An 18,887-nucleotide genomic window follows, 5' to 3' on the forward strand; every position below is an offset into this window, starting at 1 on the left:
TCTACTTCTGTGTTCCTTAGTTCCTATTATTGTTAGGTAGATTTTGCTCGTACAAATGACTCAAAGTCTTCTGGAGTGAAATGTTGAGAACACAAATGTAGGTCCTTCAGAAGTTGTTTTTGTCTCTGCTTCTTTCTGTTGAGTTTGATGCTTGCCACTTTTGTATTTTGGGTGGCACTACTTTGTGAAGCGGAAGGTTACATGCTTACGAAACCAATAAAGGTGTTTTTCCTTGTTCTCTGTGTGTTCGGCCAGATCAGGGCAGTGTGGCTACCAGTTAAACTGAGAATTATTTCACCTGTCTGCTATGTACTTAATACGCAAGTTAATACTTCTGCAAAGATGCATAAACAAGTTACAGATGATGACCAAGAGTTCAGAGCTTCCTGTGGAAATAAAAGGAGATCCACTGCAGAAGAACCAACAGTCTGTTTTTTTCATGTGGAAAACTATCCATATTCACCTCACTGTTTTTTTTTTACTACAGCCAACAGTAACACAGTGTGGCATTATTTAAAATTACACCAGCCAAATGCAATATGATAAAATAAAAACTGAGATAAAGTTAGCTTTCCTATGTTTACTCTGTAGATTCTAGTACAGAACAGACCAGTCATCAACCCAGCAGGTGAAAAATGGTGAAAATATAACAAAAGATGTGCAATTTTAAAAGTAATTATGAGTTTTGGCGTATCACAAACAGCAGCTGTTTAGTTAATAGGAAAATTACTAAAAATGTTCATATTTAGGCCAACATGTTTAAATAATCTTGGATCTCTTTAAGGCTGCTTCCACTTCCATCAACACAAAACCCTGTTTCTGATGTAGTGTTTTGTTTCGACTGCATGCAGAAAAATGAAACTGAAATGACTTCAATTTTTTGCACATGAATAAAAGTCTTGATAACATTGATTAATTTGTGCTGTATCTGCCTGTTGTTCATTGTTGGTCCAACCTACATAGAGAAATAAAAACCAGTCATACTGCATCTTATAGATGTATGACAACAAAACTTTCAGACATACAGTAATACTAATGATTATTTTTCATTTAAAAAATATTAACACACACACATATTGACACAGTATTTGTACAGCACTTTTGCACTGCTGTTATGTAAGTCTGCCCCTGAGTCCGTAAAGTGCAGCAAGGGACCGCCGTCCTCCTCAACATCTGGGACCAGGGACACATCTGGGAACATGTCGTTTGAGTCAGGCAGGCACTCCTTCGTGGCATACAGCTGCAACAGCCGCCTCTCCTCGGCCGTCATCCGCCCCTTTATCAGCTTCAGGAAGCGCTGTGTCAGTCTGGCGGACCGGACCCCAAGCAGCTGGCCGACTTCCTGGATGTTAGTGAAGTCCGGTCCAGCCACCTCCACCAGCCGCCGCACGGTCACCGTCCCAGACCTGGACAGCACCTCAGCAAGGCCCGGCACGGTGCTATCCCGGACATCCATTTTTGCTCCACAGACCAACGGTTCCTCTAAAAGCCAATGCAGAGAATTATGCGTTTTTGATCTGTGCAGTTTAAAAAAAGCACAAGATTTAAAAACACTCTGATAAAACTGAGGCAACCCTTTTAACTTTAAAAGACTAAAATCAGTTAAAAACAGAGCAGCATCCAACCCCAGAAAATTCACATGTCTGAGGATGCAGCTGGCCACATCAATCCATACAGGAGATCTTGTAAGAAACTTTTGCAGGAACTGTAAACACACAGTAGCTGTTCTGCTAGCCAGGTGGACAAGGCCCTGGCCCCCCTCCTCCCTCGGTAAAAATAAAACGGACTGTGGCACCCAGTGTCGACCGTTCCAAAAAAAATTAACCATCTCTGACTGAATCTTTACCAGTAAGCCAGACGGTGGGTCTAAAACAGCGAGCTTGTGCCACAGCTGTGAAGCGACAAGGTTGTTTAACACCAGCACTCTGCCCCGGTAGGACATTTGTGGGTGAAGCCACTTCCATTTTGACAGTTTATTTTTTATTTTTTGCTCAATGTCGTCCCAGTTTTTGTTCACAATATGTTTACTGCCTAAAAACACACCAAGATATTTAAAACCATCCTTCTTCCATAAAAGACCCTGAGGGAGAACTGGGAGCCCTGCAGACCACTCGCCGACGGCCAGGGCTGCACTCTTTCCCCAGTTCACCCTCGCAGTGGACAGAGTAAAAAACTTTTCAGTGATCTTGGTTAAAACAGTGACATCTTGCTGATCTTTTACAAAAACAACAACATCGTCAGCATAGGCAGATAAAACCATATTGTCCTTAAAACCAGGAAAACCAGACCATTAACACTCGAGCGTATTTTCTGGAGGAGAGGTTCCAGGGAGAGTGCGTAGAGCATCCCCGAGAGCGCGCAGCCCTGTCGAACGCCTCTACACACCCTAAAAGGAGCACACAGGCTACCGTTGATCTTCAGCACACTCTCAATGTCACTGTACAGCACCTGGATCTTGGCAATAAGACCCTCGCTGAACCCAAACCCCCTCATGGTTTTCCAGAGGAAGCCGTGTTCAACGCGGTCAAATGCCTTTTCTTGATCTAGTGAAATCAAGTCAGTCTTCAGACCCAATGAACCGGAGACCTCCAAAACGTCCCGAATGAGGTAGATGTTATCTACCATGGACCTGCTGGGGACGCAATAGGTCTGATCCCGGTGGATGACCTGCTCCATAGCTTTCCCCAGCCTCGTGGCCAGAGCCTTGGAGAGGATCTTGTAGTCGGTGCAGAGGAGGGACACAGGGCGCCAGTTCTTCATGTCCTGCAGATTTCCCTTTTTGGGCAGCAAAGTGATAACTGCCCTGCGGCAGGACAAAGGGAGTGAACCAATGAGCAAGCTCTCATTGTGGACATCGAGCAGGTCTTGGGCCAGAAGATCCCAGTAGGCCTTGTAAAACTCAACAGTGAGCCCGTCAATGCCTGGGGACTTCTGGCCCTGCATGCTGAGGTGGGCTGTGTGGAGTTCTTGAAGCCCCAGGGGGCGCTCCAGGTCAGTGTTGGTCTCCTCGGAGACCTGAGGCAGTTCACTGCAGAACTCCTCGAACAGTTCCTCGTTTTCCTCATATTCACTGTTGAACAGAGAACTGTAAAACTCCACAGCCCTCCTCCTGATCTGCCCTGGTTCACTCAGTTGCTGCCCTGTGTCCGACAGCAAAGAGTGGATCTGCTTCCTCTGCCCGTGCTTCCTCTCCAAGCTGAAGAAAAAGCCAAAGGGAGCATCCATCTCTGTGATGTTCTGGACCCGGGACCTGACCAATATGCCTTGAACTTTATTCTCCAGCAGGTTTGCTAAAACTAGCCTTTTAGATTTGAGAGCTTCAATGTGCTCTCGATTTCCTGTGGATTCACTAAGTTGTTCTAATTCCACGATGTTCATCTCCAGATCCCTGATAGATCCGGTAATGTCACGGGTGACATTAAGAGTGTGCTGCTGACTCAGCAGTTTTATCTGAACTTTCCCATGGTCCCACCACTGTCTCAGACAAGTAAAATCCGACTTTCTTTGTCTAAAACCAGTCCAAAAATAACCTAAAATCTCCTTAAAACCCTGATCATAAGTTAAAGCTGAGTTAAAATGCCAGTAAGCGCTTCTAGGTAAAATGTTTCTAATAAAAGCACCACCTAAAAGCAACGAGTGATCGGTAAAAGCCACCGGTAAAATCTGGCATGTTTTAAACACGTTAAAATGGTGTTTAAAACAATAAAAACGATCAAGACGAGCTAAAGAGATTCGGTTTTCTTTAATATGGGACCATGTGTGCTGCCTGGAGCCTGCATGCATCCTCCTCCATACGTCCACCAGGCCGTGAGACGAGACCAGCTGCCGCAGAGCATGTTGGGCCGCTGGATGCGGCTCTGTGTGATTACGATCTAAAAACTCGTTTTCTGTACAATTAAAATCCCCGCCTATAAAAACATAATCCTCAGACCCACAATCACCCAACCTTTCCCCAATTTGTTCAAAAAAACGCTTTTTCTCTGCATTGGTGATGGGAGCATAAATATTAATAAAAACCATGCTAAAATGATCAAACTTTGTTTTGACTAAAAGACACCTCCCCTGAACGACATGTTCCACTTCTATTGAGTTTGGGGTGAAAGCTTTGGAGAACAGGAAGCCCACCCCTGCACTCTGGGAGATGCCGTGGCTTAAACTGACCTCCCCCCTCCACTCTCTGCCCCAGTCTGTTTCAATTAAATGATCACTGTGAGTTTCCTGTAAATAAATAACGTCAATTCTCTTTTGATTTAGTGTTTGATAAATTAAAGCACGTTTCTCAGCTTCCCTCGCCCCGTTAAGATTCAAAGATGCTATTTTAAAAGAATCCATGTTGAGTAAGAAGCTAAAACCAACACACCAAAAAACTATCAAAAATAAAAATAATAAAACGTTACTGTGCATCATTTCGATCAAAGTTGTTTCCTGACTTTGGACATTATTTTCTTCAACCTAAAAACTTCCTGATCCAATAACCCTGATGCTTCTTTGTTCCTAATATGATGCCTTGCTGAGAAATAAAAACATCTTAAATTAGGAAAGTAGCTTTTGATTTTTACTCCTCTAAAACCTTTAGTTTGTTCTAAAAAGGTTCTAAAAGATTCTGCAGGGTACCTTGGTTCTTTAAGACCAGATTGTGACACAGATGCTTCACTTGTGTCAAAGAACCAGCTCTCAGCGTCGCTGCTGTCTGATACCTCCTTCCTATCTGCAGCCAGCTTGCTGACCTGCCTGCTGGCCTGCACAGCAGCCACCACATTCCTCCTTTTGCTTCGCCTCTTTATCGGGGCAGGAGCTTCCAGCTCCATCTCCTCCTCTGCCTCACCTGTCTCTCTCTCCACTCCAGCTCCAAAAGCCAACTCCACACTGTTCTTTCTTTCATTCTATCCATCTACCTCCACGTCTCCTTTCCCTCTACACTTTCACCCTCACCACCATTCACCCCATCACCACACACCACCGTGCACCCCTCCGTTCCCACACACACACTCATCCCACTGTCCACCACTGACACCTCAACAATACCGTCTGTTGGTTCTTCTGCAGCGGGTTCCCCCGCAGCCACCGCGGGTTCCTCCTCTGTCCTATCCTCACCAGGTGAGGACCCCTCCTGTTCAGCAGCAGCCCGCTGCTGCTTCGCCGCACCCGGCGCAGCTGGGTCGGCCCTCTTAGGACACATTTTTGTGATGTGGCCCTCCTGACCACAACCAAAAGACTTCATATTAGAAGATGTTGCAAACAAAACATAATCAAAATCATCAATCCTCACATGAAACCGCAAATTGAGCTCCTCATCTTTACGGTTTAAAATCATAAACAGTTGTCTCCTATGAGACACAACGTGTTTTAGCAAAGGTGATTTGCACCCCGTCAGAACTTTTTAAAGTGGTGACACCACCTTACCGTGCCTTGACAGTTCTTTTATCAAAAATTCGTCGCTGATGAACGGTGGCACATTTGACAGAGTCACTTTAGTCGCTGGCAGTGTTAGTGGCGACACTTGCAGAAACAACCCATTCACAGCAACGCCCGCCTCCACCAACTGTTGAGCTTGTTCAACTTTCTCAACAAACAACACCACCGCTCCATTCATCTGTGCTGCCGACCTAATATTCCCGTGTCCAATCACCTCACCCACAGCCAAACAAACTTCCTCCACGTTGCACGGAGAACCAGCACCCACCTTGATGCCGTTCTTCCGTGTCAGCGTGGAGAAAGACCCACCACCAACAACCACCATGGCGTCCTAAGACGCCGGCCTGACGGCCACACCCGAACCCACAAAAACCCCCTAAAACGTGACGAAACTAACACGAAATTACAAATAAACAAGTAACACAAACACCCAGTGAAAAAAACAGTAAGAAAAAACAAAGATAGAAAAGATTCAATCACTCGCTCTCTCACTCTTCTTCCGCTCTTCCGCAAACACCCTCCTCTCACACAAAGAAGAAGAAAAAGATGAACCGTTTCAGTACAAAGGTAGGAAAGACTTGTCTTCTTTATTTTATAAAATCATTTCAAAACACAGAAACACATCCTGTTCTGAATCCGTCGTTTGGACCTGATGGTGTTAATGCGGAAGCTGCATTCACTAACCGAACCCGTACCGTTAAGTGTATTTACGACCTGTACTTTTCACACACACATCCGGAATAAATATTTTATACTTTTACTAAATTTTGGAATAAGATTCAACCTGATAATGTCTATCCAGAATATGCTTTTGCCTCATTTTCAAGAATATTTCTCCCAAATCCGAAAACGTGACAGTATAAGCTTTACTTTGTGTTTTAAGGTCTCCAGTTAAACCGGAACAAGAAGAAATAAGAGCTGAAATAAACGTTTTTTCATGTCAAGCTCTTATTTTTGTTCAATCTTGGTTTCTTCGACTAATATGGGCATCAAAGTGGGAAAGAGGGTGATGAAGTGAGTCTGATAGTACCATGGTTACTCCTGCTAGATATGCTGGAATTTCAGGAACTGCTGATCTTTTCACCTTTACATAGGATGGTATAAAAAGAGGAAAAAAACAATTGTTGGCAATTGTTGATTTCAAAGATTGTTAAATTATGCAAAATGACACTAAATATCCAAAATGTTAAACATATGAAGCAACAGAAGCAAAACAAAGTAAATGTAAGGATAGGAAGAGAAATTCCTGGACAAACTTTAGGGATCTTAGTAGCTTTTAGTCTAATAAAGGACATTTGGGATGTGACAGAAGGTGAGATTTATGATGAAACCTTCAAATCTGCAGTAACTGTGATGCTATCATGTCAATATGGACTAAAATACCTGATGAAGGTTCATGACACACAGAGAAGGAAGAAGGGAGTCCAACTCAGTACTAACAAGATGAAACCTAACAAAGTGGCAGTCAAATGTTTTCTGCTATAATGTAGCTTAGCAAACTTTACTTTTTTTTTTAAACTTTCATACTTTTGTAAAGCACGTCATATTTTTTCTGTAAGTATTAGAAATCTGTGTCAATAACTCCTGTCTTCCCAGCATGTTGGAATTGTTTAACTTCCTGACGCTTTCTAATCCTGAAAATATATTTTACAATCATAAATAATTTTTACATTTTAGTGACTTTAATCTAAAAAAATATGTTTTGAAAACCCAAAATAATTTATTCTTTTTCTTGTGTTTAGCTCCGCCTTCCCCATGTAAGTAAAAGATTTGATTTATTAAGGCTTTCACTGACAAAAGTATTTGAAATTTTTGCAAATAAATTATTTGTTTAAAAATCTATTTTGTAACCCAGCATGTTGTGATTGTTATACTTTAACCCAGAAAAGGAATTAGATTATTCACTGTTTAGCTTATTTGATCAAAAACTGCAGAGTATTCACTATTTACATGCAGAGACCAGAAGCCCAGAGGAAACTTTTGGATCAACATTATTAGACTATTTTTCAGACTCTTGTTCTTCCAACCCAGAAATGGACCAGAAGTTACTTAGTAACCCTGAACAGGAGAACCTAGTTTATTTACTTTAGATCAACATTAGATTATTTTTCTTCTTTTGATCTTTTCTTTTGGTTTATTATTTTGTTTGTATTTCCTTTTAATTCTCGTAAAGCACTTTGTATTGCCTTGTTGCTGAAAATGTGCTTTATAAATAAAATTACCTTACTTTGCCTTACTTCCTGTCATTTTGTCATTTTAAACATATATTTTACAACCATGATTTCTTTTTACATTTAAATTTAAAAATATGGTTTGAAAACCTAAAATAATTGATCATTTTCTTGTGTTTAGCTCCTCCACCTTCCACACGAGTAAAAGATTTTTAATTTTTGATGCTTTCCCTGAAAATAAAATTGAGCATTGTGATTTACCTCTTAGACTCTTTACTCACCGTTCTTATTTTTAATCTTGTTTTTATTTGATCAATGCACTTTTAGCAGATTGACTTTTAAGAAAATAAATTACTCTAAATCTCTCTTTTACAGTTTTTGACAATCCTTGGATGCACGTTTCCTGGGGGTGAGTGAATGTGTTTTTATGCCATTAATGGTTCTCTCGCATTATTTTGACGTCTAGCAAACAATTATCTTCATCTGTAATTAAGTTATTTAGATTTGGGAAATGCAGAAATAACATTCTAGATAAAATCCCATTAAAACAGTGCATTTAATGTACTGTAAACTAATTATGTCCAGTTAAACTTCTGTCCTATTTGCCTTTTATTTCCTCACTTTAGCAGAGAACATGAGATACATCTGCATCATGTGGACAATTTTCAACCAGTAAATGGAGTCAGACACATCAGAGTTCTGCTGTATGGACCGGTCGGTGCCGGGAAGTCCAGCTTCATCACCTCTGTCAGTAATGCTTTGCGAAGGAAAGTGACCTGTGAAGCTCTGGCCAATGCTGCTAACAGTTCTGGCCAAAGTTTTTCCAAGAAGGTGAATATTTATTTTTCTTTGTTTTAAGACATGAAATAGATACCATCTTGTATCACTTAGATATTTTATGGTTTTAAAAGGTAAGGTAATCACAGTCAGGGAGACTAACACAACATGTGAGTGCTGGTTTAGTCACAGTTGAGGGAAGACATGTCCAGACATGCCCCATCCTGTCCCTGTGCCTAAAGCCCAGTTCACACTACATGATTTTAATATTGTCGGCCGATTCTCAAAACGTGAGAGACCACACACTAACGGGTTCGATCGTAGAGTGTGAGGTTTCACTCAAGGACATTCCAATTCCAGATATGTAATCTCTTAAAATTCTGTGCTACCACACCTGAATTTAGAGTAAACAAACATGGACAATGATGTTGAAGCAGTAACTTTTGTTTGTGGACTTATTTTAACCCAAAAAAGACATAACCAAAAATCAAAGCTTTGGATTAAGAACTGGAGACGTGCGAGCAAGGACTGTATTTATTGCACCACAATATGGAGGTGAGGTGTTTTTTTCCTCATAACAAATACTGTTTTTAATTTTCTCGTTTTTTCTCGTTTAATTAACCGTTACCGTTTAGTTATCAGTTTATAATTTTTTGATGTGTTGATGTGGTTGTAGAATATATGCATATACTGGGCCTTCTTTCAGAAAACTGAATGATTGAAACATCAGAGTAGCTTAAGCTAGAAGAAAGCATTTCCTGCATATTCGTTTCTAGAAAATCAGATGGCAGTTATCCTTTTGTCCCCCCATTAAAAGGTTAATGTATTCCAGCTCCTTTAATTGAAACCCGCATGGGGAGTTAATTGTATTTTTTCTGGCATCGCTTCTGAAGCCGCGCAATATTTTTGCAGCGCTTTGCGCTTGTCACAGTTTTCTGCACTTCCATCTTTTTTCTCTATCTGCTCCTGTAATTAGACTACAAATAGATGAACACAGCATAACATTTTCTGTATGTTTCCTCTGTTGTGTTATTACTACAGAATGAAATCAAATGTAATGTTTAATGTATTTCTTCAAACATACCTTCCTTTATTAATCATCTGTTTTAATTCTATTATTAACCTTTGATTTGTCTTTTTATTAATTTCTTGATCTGCTTTTTGATTACATCAACCTTTTTATAATCATACATGAATCAAAATGCAAATTGCTTGCTTTATAATCATTAGAAAATCACATCAGTAAATAAAAATACAAAATAACTTGTTTTATAATCATCAGTAAATCAAAATGCAAGATTACTTGTGTCTCCTCCATCGTTTTTGATCTGTTTACTGCGTTAACCTGGTTTCCATGCCAGTTTTCTCAACATTATCTTTTGACTTTTCTGCATTTTGGCCTGGTTCAATATTTTCTGTCTTTTCTGTTACTACTACTTCTGTCATAATTCACCACCAGGTTTGGTTGGTGGCTCTTGTCTTAAAAAAATCTACAATTTCACCCACTGCCTTTTCATTTTGTGAACATGTCAATAAGCCCGGCACAGTTTCATGAAACAGAACATGAACATTCAAGTCAACATTACTGAATTTTTCACAATAATTTATCCCAGCAGTTGAGTAGTCAGGATCTCGGGTGTGGTGCATCAAAACCAGGATGATTCCTTGATCATCTGTTGAAAAAAAAAGAAGAAATGCTCAAATTTTGACTGATGCACCATTCAAACATATTCTACTTGTCAGTTTTAATTTATTATTCTCACAAATATGAACGTGCATTAACAAGAATCTGCACTTTAGCTTTACACTTTCTGTTAAAAATAAAATTCAGGATGTTACTCAGAGGTTCTTACAAGCTGCTTTCAATGTCCAACACAGACTTTTTGTCAGGACTCTAGGTTTGGGTTGAGATTTTGCTTCTGTGTTTCTTTGCCTGGGTCAATCCAGAGCGCAAATCTCCTTTCTCTTAAACCATTCTTTGGTACTTTTGCTGTAATGCTTTGGGTCATTGTCTTGTTACATAATTTCCATCCCAGCTTCAACTGATGGGAGATTTTGGTCAAGAATTTGTTGATGGCCTGGGAATTGATGGTTCTCTGTATTATATGTGGAAAACGTTCCATACTCACCTCACTGTTTTTTTGTTTTTTTACTACAGCCAACAGTAACACAGTGTGGCATTATTTAAAATTACACCAGCCAAATGCAATATGATAAAATAAAAACTGAGATAAAGTTAGCTTTCCTATGTTTACTCTGTAGATTCTAGTACAGAACAGACCAGTCATCAACCCAGCAGGTGGAAAAATGGTGAAAATATAACAAAAGCATTTTTTAAAAGTAATTATGAGTTTTGGCGTATCACAAACAGCAGCTGTTTAGTTAATAGGAAAATTACTAAAAATGTTCATATTTAGGCCAACATGTTTAAATAATCTTGGATCTCTTTAAGGCTGCTTCCACTTCCATCAACACAAAACCCTGTTTCTGATGTAGTGTTTTGTTTCGACTGCATGCAGAAAAATGAAACTGAAATGACTTCAATTTTTTGCACATTAATAAAAGTCTTGATAACATTGATTACCTTGTGTTGTATCTGCCTGTTGTTCATTGTTGGTCCATCCTACATAGAGAAATAAAAACCAGTCATACTGCATCTTATAGATGTATGACAACAAAACTTTCAGACATACAGTAATACTAATGATTATTTTTCATTTAAAAAATATTAAAACAAAAGTAATATTTTCATACTTTTCACAGCCTCCATGGCTGCTTCCACATCTGAGCCAACACGAGACGTGATGGGACAGAAAACAATGGTGCGTTTCTTCTTCTTCATGCGTTTTTCCTTGAGTTTCATCATAACTTGATCAAACAAAACTTGATCTGCCCCAAAGGTTTCGCCTGTGATGATTTTCTTAACCTGAATTCAGTTAAACAACCAAAAGAAAATCATCTTATAAAATGATACCAACAACTGAATTTCCATGAAATAAGTTACTGAGCTCAACACACATCTGGATCAACCCTGCTTGTTTAGACTTGTTACCTTAAGCCCCTCCATCTTGCTTTCCAAAGTTTCAACTCTAATTGGTCCTTGTGGATAAAATAAAGAATATAAAAGAGCATAAAAAGTGAGTTGGCATAAAAAATAACTCAATGTAAGTTTGATATTTATTTGAGCTGAGATGTTAACTCACTAGGCCAATATTCCCCCATCTTGTGGCTTCCTAGCACAAATAAACACACAATAATAATAATCATCCATCCGTCCGTCCAGTTTTATGTTTATTGAAGTATCACAGGTTTGTTGAATCATACTATGCACTACTTTATGTTAGCTATAACTTTGGATAGAAAATACTGAATATAAATGTTTGGAAAGAAAAACTAAATTATGATACTTGGATTTATGATATCAGAATCTAATACGGATTCTTATCATCCTATATCAACATCATTAGATCAATGCAATACAAAAGTAACCAACAAAGGTTTGTGTTACCTGGTGGGCACAATGTTGCTGTTGAGAGGTTGCTGCTCTGGCTGGTGTTGATGCAGGAGGTTATGACTGTTGATCTGAAAATGTAAACATTAAAAAGACCATAAGAAAGACAGTAGATGTTTAAACAAGTGTGAATGAAGTATATTATAAAATTGTTTACATTGGTGCTGTGTTTCACTGAATCAACTCTAATATCTGACTGGTTAACCTCCACAGCCACTCGGCTGCAGACTGATTTAAAGATCAAAATAGCTCACAGGGGCTGACTCTACTTTTCTATGCTCAGCACCTCTGAGCTGTAGATTTGTAGGGTGGAGAACAGAACCAGCACTAGACATGGATACATGAGGTCAGGTGGAAATGTGAAGGGGGCATCATTATGCTCCATGATATTTATTTATATTTTTGACTTGTGTTTTTCTCATAGCAGTAGTGTAAACTGTGTGACTTTAACTTACTGGATGGTCATTATGCAGTTATACATCATGAACTAATTTGAACCTAAAACAATAACCTGAAAGTGAAAAAAACACAAATAATTTTCTCAAACAGGATTAGCAAACAGAAAAGATAAAGCGGAAGGTTTTTTTTCTTTTTGTTAGAGACCAGGCCTCAAAATCTTCTTTCTTACCACTCCCACTTTTCTACTTTCTCCTCTCATTACAGAGGACTCTCCACGTGCAAATGTGGCACCAGGCAGGATTGAATGATCTTAAAGTTGCATTGAATGTACGCTTTGGTCAGCAACCTAGGATTGGCCGAGGTGGTGCACAGTCATTTAAATCAGGGAAAGGCTTAAATGTGCATGAATCTGTCACAAAAAGCACTGAATGTATGCTTTGGCTAGCTACCCAGGGTTAACATTCAATATAACGCCAATCATTTTATATGCCCCTATTGCCCCCTGTTGCTCCATTATATAGCTGGGGGGGTTTTTAATTACCAATAAATTTGAAGGACATCAGTCATTTGACAGGTTATAATTAACACTCTGTACTGGTGCACATGCGCAGACATTATAGATTTTACGCAAAGAGTTAATCGCAGAGGCAACTAAAATCAATTAATAAAAAATCCTTTCTGAATATCATCTCATGGACACTGAACTAAATGCGTCGTTCTTACCCAGAGCTGACAGTGTGTTGAAGAGTTATGGACCGGACGCTTTCGGAGTGTCTGGTTCAGAGACGTATTCCAAACCTTTGGCTGAAATGGTGCGTTTAATTCAAGTCTCCAGTAGGGAACAGAGAAAACAAAAGAGAATACAATGTTGTGTTAATCCATTTAGTCTCATCACTGAAATAACAAGAGAAAATAATCAGGACTTGTTGGCAGCAGGTCTGTTTCGATTTCTGAATCTATGTCTCTTCACAATGTGTGACAAGCCAGTCTCATCTAGTTCTAACCAGTTCTGGAGGTGTCAGCTGCATCCGTGTGCACATGCAAGAGAGCGGAAGGTACAACTCCTTATCAGGAAGGCACAACATGACAAACTTCCTGCACTGCACCCCAGCATCAGGCCACTTTCTGTACTCAAACCACATACTGCTGCACTCAAACTGTAACAAAAGCATTTCCTGTATCTTTCAGTGAAACGTTTAATAAGTAAACATTTAATCATCACACTGATTAGCCTGCCAAACAAATTTACATAGGCAATGAAAATACCCCTATTTATCATTATTCTACTGGTTTATGTATCAAATGTAGTAAATGTTCTTAGCCTATAATGTTGTTGGGAATATTTATGATACAATAGATTAATTAACTACAAAATGAAAGGAGAAAAGTAGCTGGTGCATTTTCATCATCACAGATGCGTGAACGGCAAAGAGGGTGACAGAAAAAGAGACGCTATTTCACTATTTGCTATTTCAACTGAGAAACATCTTTACACCTTTCTGCATAGGGTGTTCTTTTTTCTCAGCTTGTTACATATATATTGTTATGATTTTCAAAAGAAAGACATTTGTTGCAAGTTTTCCAGACCTGATGAAAGTATCTGCTGACTTTACCATGTGGCAAAACTGAACTTGTGCTGCTGACATTCACGGTCAGTCCGACCAGAGAGTGCGAGGTGACGAAACCCCTCCCACTACTCCTCCACCTCAAAAATGAATCTGGTGCTGATGGACCAGACCCATTTTCTTTTCATTCATTCAGCCTTAATAAATAAGGAGATGGTTAGTTATATATAAAAAGATTTAATGCCCAATGATGCAGTTTATAATACAAACTCATTTTGGAACAGAGATGCAGTTAATACAGAGAATCAATCACCGTTCAGCGCTGGGCTCTGTTTGGCACCACCTTGAGGGTGACACCGAGTGAAGCAAAGAATGGAGAGAGCTTTTATCTATGCCACATTCTCCTCTCTCTCTGAGTGTTGCCCTGTGGTTATCAGTTTATCCAGCACTATGTGTGACCAACAATTTTAAGTTATAGTTCTGTGAGCGTGCAGCAGTGTACGTGTAAGCAAAATCATACACATGCAACAATTCTCCTGGTGTTTGGTCTAGAAACCACCTCACTAATCACTAAGTGTGGTGCAAATGGTGCCAAAGCTCCTAAAGTGTAACCGGATCCTTTCTGCGCTCTTTCCCTTCTGTCATTAAGTTCCAGTGCCGCTCCCCAATGGAACACCATGTCTCCAGCCCTGTGAACCATTTCCTTATACAAAAGTCAAACAATTCAAACTTTTGTATAAGGAAATTGTTAACACAAAATATGAGAAACTGTCGTGATATATCATGTTGTTGTTGTTACATTATTGGTGGCATCAACATTAACAATATTTTGTAGTTAATACTGTTGGATAATATGTCATTGAGTGTACTTGTTGGTTTGTGATGAAAAATCAGACAGAGTCCAGCAATTGTAAAGCAACCACTGCCTGTGTCCTGTGAAATTTCTTTTTGTATCTAAATTTTTCCTTGATGCAGTTCTTCAGACATTGCACTACAATTCACAGCCTGACAGGCATTCCAAACAACAGGAGGGAGCATCCTCCTCTTATCCAAACCACCTGGTTTTTAAAGCATTGGCTCCTACCAGGACTAATTAAGGGGCGGAGACAACAATTATATTTCCAGGTAGAAGAAAAAAAAACAAAAAAGCACTCCACTGGCTACCGATCAAACAAAGAATTCATTACAAACTCTGTTTGCTCACCTATCAATGCATCCACGGCACTGCCCCTGCTTACCTCAATGAACTCCTCATACCACATGCCACCTCTCGAAGCCTTCATTCCACCTCCTCTCACCGCCTGCATCAACCAAAGACCAAGCTTGCCACCATGGCAGACAGGGCCTTTCAGGTAGTAGCTCCGCGGCTTTGGAATGTCCTCCCAGAGTCTCTGAGAGCCCCACAAGGTGTGGAGGCCTTCAAAAAAGGTCTTAAGACACACCTTTTTAAACAGGCTTTTTAGATCTGTTAGCTTTTTTTAAATTGTAAGTTTTAATTTGTTACCATTTGGTGTGAGATGTATTATTGTATGTTTTATTGTAAGTTTTATAATCTATTTTCGTCTCTGTAGCACTTTGAGATTTCTTTGAAATGTAAGGTGCGTTACAAATAAAATGTATTATTATTATTATTATTATAAAAAAACATTTGTGTTAAACAATATTCCTAGACAAATATATACAGAATTACAACTAACAATTTCACAACTAAAACAAAAACAAGCTGGGCCCAAACAAAATTCAAAAAAACATCTCCCCTCCCTCTCAAACAATGGATTTTCCCAGTGAGGCTGATTGAAAACACCAGGTCCTTGTCATCACTGCTCATGGGCGCGCTTCCATGGCAACACATGACCAGGTGACCTCAAAGAGAAGAGAGGATGATTAAAACAAAATATTAAGTAAAGCAAGAATATAGGAAGCACAAAAAACAGCACCTGTTAGGGAGGGGGTAAATCCCTCACAGTACTGCATTAACCAAGAATCAGGAAGTAGAATGAAGGTGTTTTTATAAAATACTTATAAACAAGATGAGATCATTTTGTGATGTTCCTGGAGAAGGGCTGGGTTTTAATACGTTTATATGTCTACCCACTCCTTTCAACATTTATTGTTATTGCATTGTTGTAATTTTGTTGTAACTTGGCACATTCAATAAAGTAAAAATGATTCTAAAATAAGACTGATTAAACATGATAAATATATTGCTAATAAAAAGAAGAATAAGTACAGTAACACCTATTGTGGAAAAAGCTCTAAGGAAAAGGTCTATAAGCTCAAAATATTCTGACTCTGTGGGAATCCCACTGAAAAACAGATTTTCTGTACTCCAGCCTGTGCCTCTGAGTGAAACTTCGCCTTCAAACATCAACAATGAGGCAAGACCATCACATCCACCCCCACAGCCCCAAAGAACAAAGCGGCTACCAAGAAAACGAAAGATATGCCAAAAGTGCTTATTGTTGGAGATGAGGCAGTAAATGGAATCAGTCACGTTTGCAATCCCATGAAAACGAGAGTGATTTCTTTTCCTGGTGACATTGTATCTGATTTAACTCATAAAGTTCTTTCGCTAACCGCTGATCAGCCAGATATTGAGTCTTTAGTTTTGCATGTTGGAGCCAACGATCTGGCAAAGCAGAAATCTGAGATTCTGAAAAAGGACTTTAATATTCTTCTGAACACTATGGGAAAGTTAAAAATGAAGTTATTTCTCAGTGGTCCAATTCCATCACCTCAATGGGGAGACGAAAAACACTCCAGGCTGGACATGATAAACAAATGGCTGATTAAAAGCTGCTCTGCCAGCTCAGTGACCTTCATTGATAACCTCTGGATCTATTGGCAGCGCTTTCACCTTTTTGGAAGAGGCGGACGGAATCTTAATAAACATGGGATAAAGCTGCTCACTGCAAATCTTTTTCACTTTATCAACAAGGACAGCAACGTGATCATCGCTTCAGAAGAGCAGGCTCAAGGATTTCTGACTAGGATGAAACCCTCTGCTTATCAGGAACAACCACTTTCAAAACAAGCTGATACAACATCGACTGGAGACGGAGCGACTGGTTCCCTTCCTCCTTCCCCCCTCCCTCTCTGCTCACCCACTAATTCACAGGCTTCACAAGATACCTTTGAAGAAATGTCTTCTGGACCGGAGTTTCTTAAATTTACAGATGGAATTAATCAACAGGTTCTCCTTGGGACGTCTCTCCTTAGCGCTCACGTAGCAGACCTCACTTCATTTAAGCCACCTGACTCTAACTTCCCAGAGGATCCATCACTCTGCGTTTCTGAGGTCTGAGGCCGGGGTCCAGTTTTTATCTTTATACCCTTCTTATTCCAGAATGTGTCTGGCCCCCCAGCACTGCAGAACAGGACATTACCTGTCCGGATCACTACAAGAAAATCTACAAGAAACAGAAACATAAAATACAGCTGTTTTAATTCAAACCTCAGACTGAAGAACTCTTGGCCTCCAAGTCACTTAAACTAGTTCTTTTATATACAAGATCTCTCTGTGCTAAAGCTCTATTAACTAACAATTTCATCACTGACCATAATATCGATGTTATGTTTCTGACAGAAACATGGTTAAATGACAATAATGAACCGATCGTACTAATTGAATCTGCGCCTCCTAACTACAAATTTCTTCAGTGAGAATAGAAAACATAAAAAAGGAGGAGGCGTGGCTTCAATATTTAAGAATACCATAAAATGTAGTAAAATCTCTTTGGGTCACTTCACCTCTTTTGAGTATCTTGGAATTGAGATTAAAGGCCACAAATGAACTTTGACAGTAACTCTATACAAAACTCCAACTTTTGTGGAAAATTTCTTTACTGACTTGAATGAACTTCTATCTCTTATATGTATTGATTATGATTGTTTAATAATTGTCTGTGATTTCAACATTCATGTTGACAATCCCCCAAGACAGAGGGGCAAAAAAGTTTGCTAATATTTTAGAGACTTTTGGTCTAACACAACATGTCAAACAAGCAACACACACTCAAGGACACACACTGAACCTGGTTATCAGTAAGGGTGTGAATATTTCCAATCTCTCTGGTATTGATGTCGCCCTGTCGGATCACTTCGTTGTTATCTTTGAAAGTTCTTTATCTTTTAAACCACTTATACAAACAGCAACCATCACAAAACGTTCTCTCACTAAAAACACAGCAGAAACTTTTAATCAAATCTACTCTTCTTCCTCACCCTTAAGCTGTAATGACGTAGATAAGTTGGTAAATGATTTTAAGTCTAAAGTCTCAGATATTATTGATTCCATTGCCCCAATTAAAATGAAGGTTGTGTCTGGTAAAAAGAAATCTCCATGGAGAAATGCACAAACAGTTAGATCTGCAAGACAACTCTGCCGTAGGGCAGAACGAAAATGGCGTAAAACTCAACTCCACGTTCATTGTGACATCTATAAAGAAAGACTACGTAACTATCATTTAACACTAAAACATGCAAGAGAGGCTTTCTTTGCAGATGTCATAAACAAAAACATTAACAATGCTCGAGCTTTATTTACAACAGTTGACAGAATCACAAACCCTCCTGTGACGTTACCGCCTGAATTCCAATGTATTGCCGCCTGCAACCATTTTTCCAGCTTCTTTTCAGAGAAAATTTAAAAAATCAGAGGATTAATCTGTATATCCACTATAAAGCCAGTACCAATGCTGTGCCCAAACAAAACAAATACAGGAAAAATTACCCAATTTCAACTACTTAATTATAAAACCCTACAGGAAATTATAAGTCAACTAAGCTCCAGTTCTTGCTGTCTGGATGTTTTACCCACAAATTTCTTTAAGAAAGTCCTGCCTGTTATTGCTGCTGATCTGATCCAAATAGTAAACTCATCGCTCTCATCAGGCGTTTTCCCCCAGGCTTTGAAAACAGAAGTAATCAAACCACTTATAAAAAAGAACAATCTGGACAAATCACTAATGCAGAATTACAGGCCGATCTCCAACCTCCCATTCATCAGCAAAGTTATTGAAAAAGCTGTGTAAACAATTAACTAGCTTC

At 39.3% G+C, this 18,887-nt stretch overlaps 1 protein-coding gene and 2 long non-coding RNA genes across 3 annotated transcripts in view; 2 read left to right on the forward strand and 1 right to left on the reverse strand.

Moving 5' to 3' along the window:
- The window catches only part of LOC116722924 (interferon-induced protein 44-like), a 60,395-nt gene that overhangs the window by 13,101 nt on the left and 28,407 nt on the right, over positions 1-18,887 (reverse strand). The window lies entirely within an intron of this gene.
- Positions 1-18,887, forward strand: part of LOC116722937 (uncharacterized) — a 20,829-nt gene continuing 1,942 nt past the window's right edge. Inside the window, exons 1-2 of the long non-coding RNA XR_004339867.1 lie at positions 1-11; positions 3,396-3,405. This is a non-coding gene — a long non-coding RNA (uncharacterized LOC116722937). The remainder of the gene's footprint in view (positions 12-3,395; positions 3,406-18,887) is intronic.
- On the forward strand, positions 7,694-9,598 carry LOC116722934 (uncharacterized). The gene is made up of 2 exons (XR_004339864.1): positions 7,694-7,995; positions 8,213-9,598. It is a non-coding gene; the product is annotated as an uncharacterized LOC116722934 (long non-coding RNA).

Source organism: Xiphophorus hellerii, chromosome 7 (assembly GCF_003331165.1).
Source record: "Xiphophorus hellerii strain 12219 chromosome 7, Xiphophorus_hellerii-4.1, whole genome shotgun sequence".
NCBI lineage: Eukaryota > Metazoa > Chordata > Actinopteri > Cyprinodontiformes > Poeciliidae > Xiphophorus > Xiphophorus hellerii.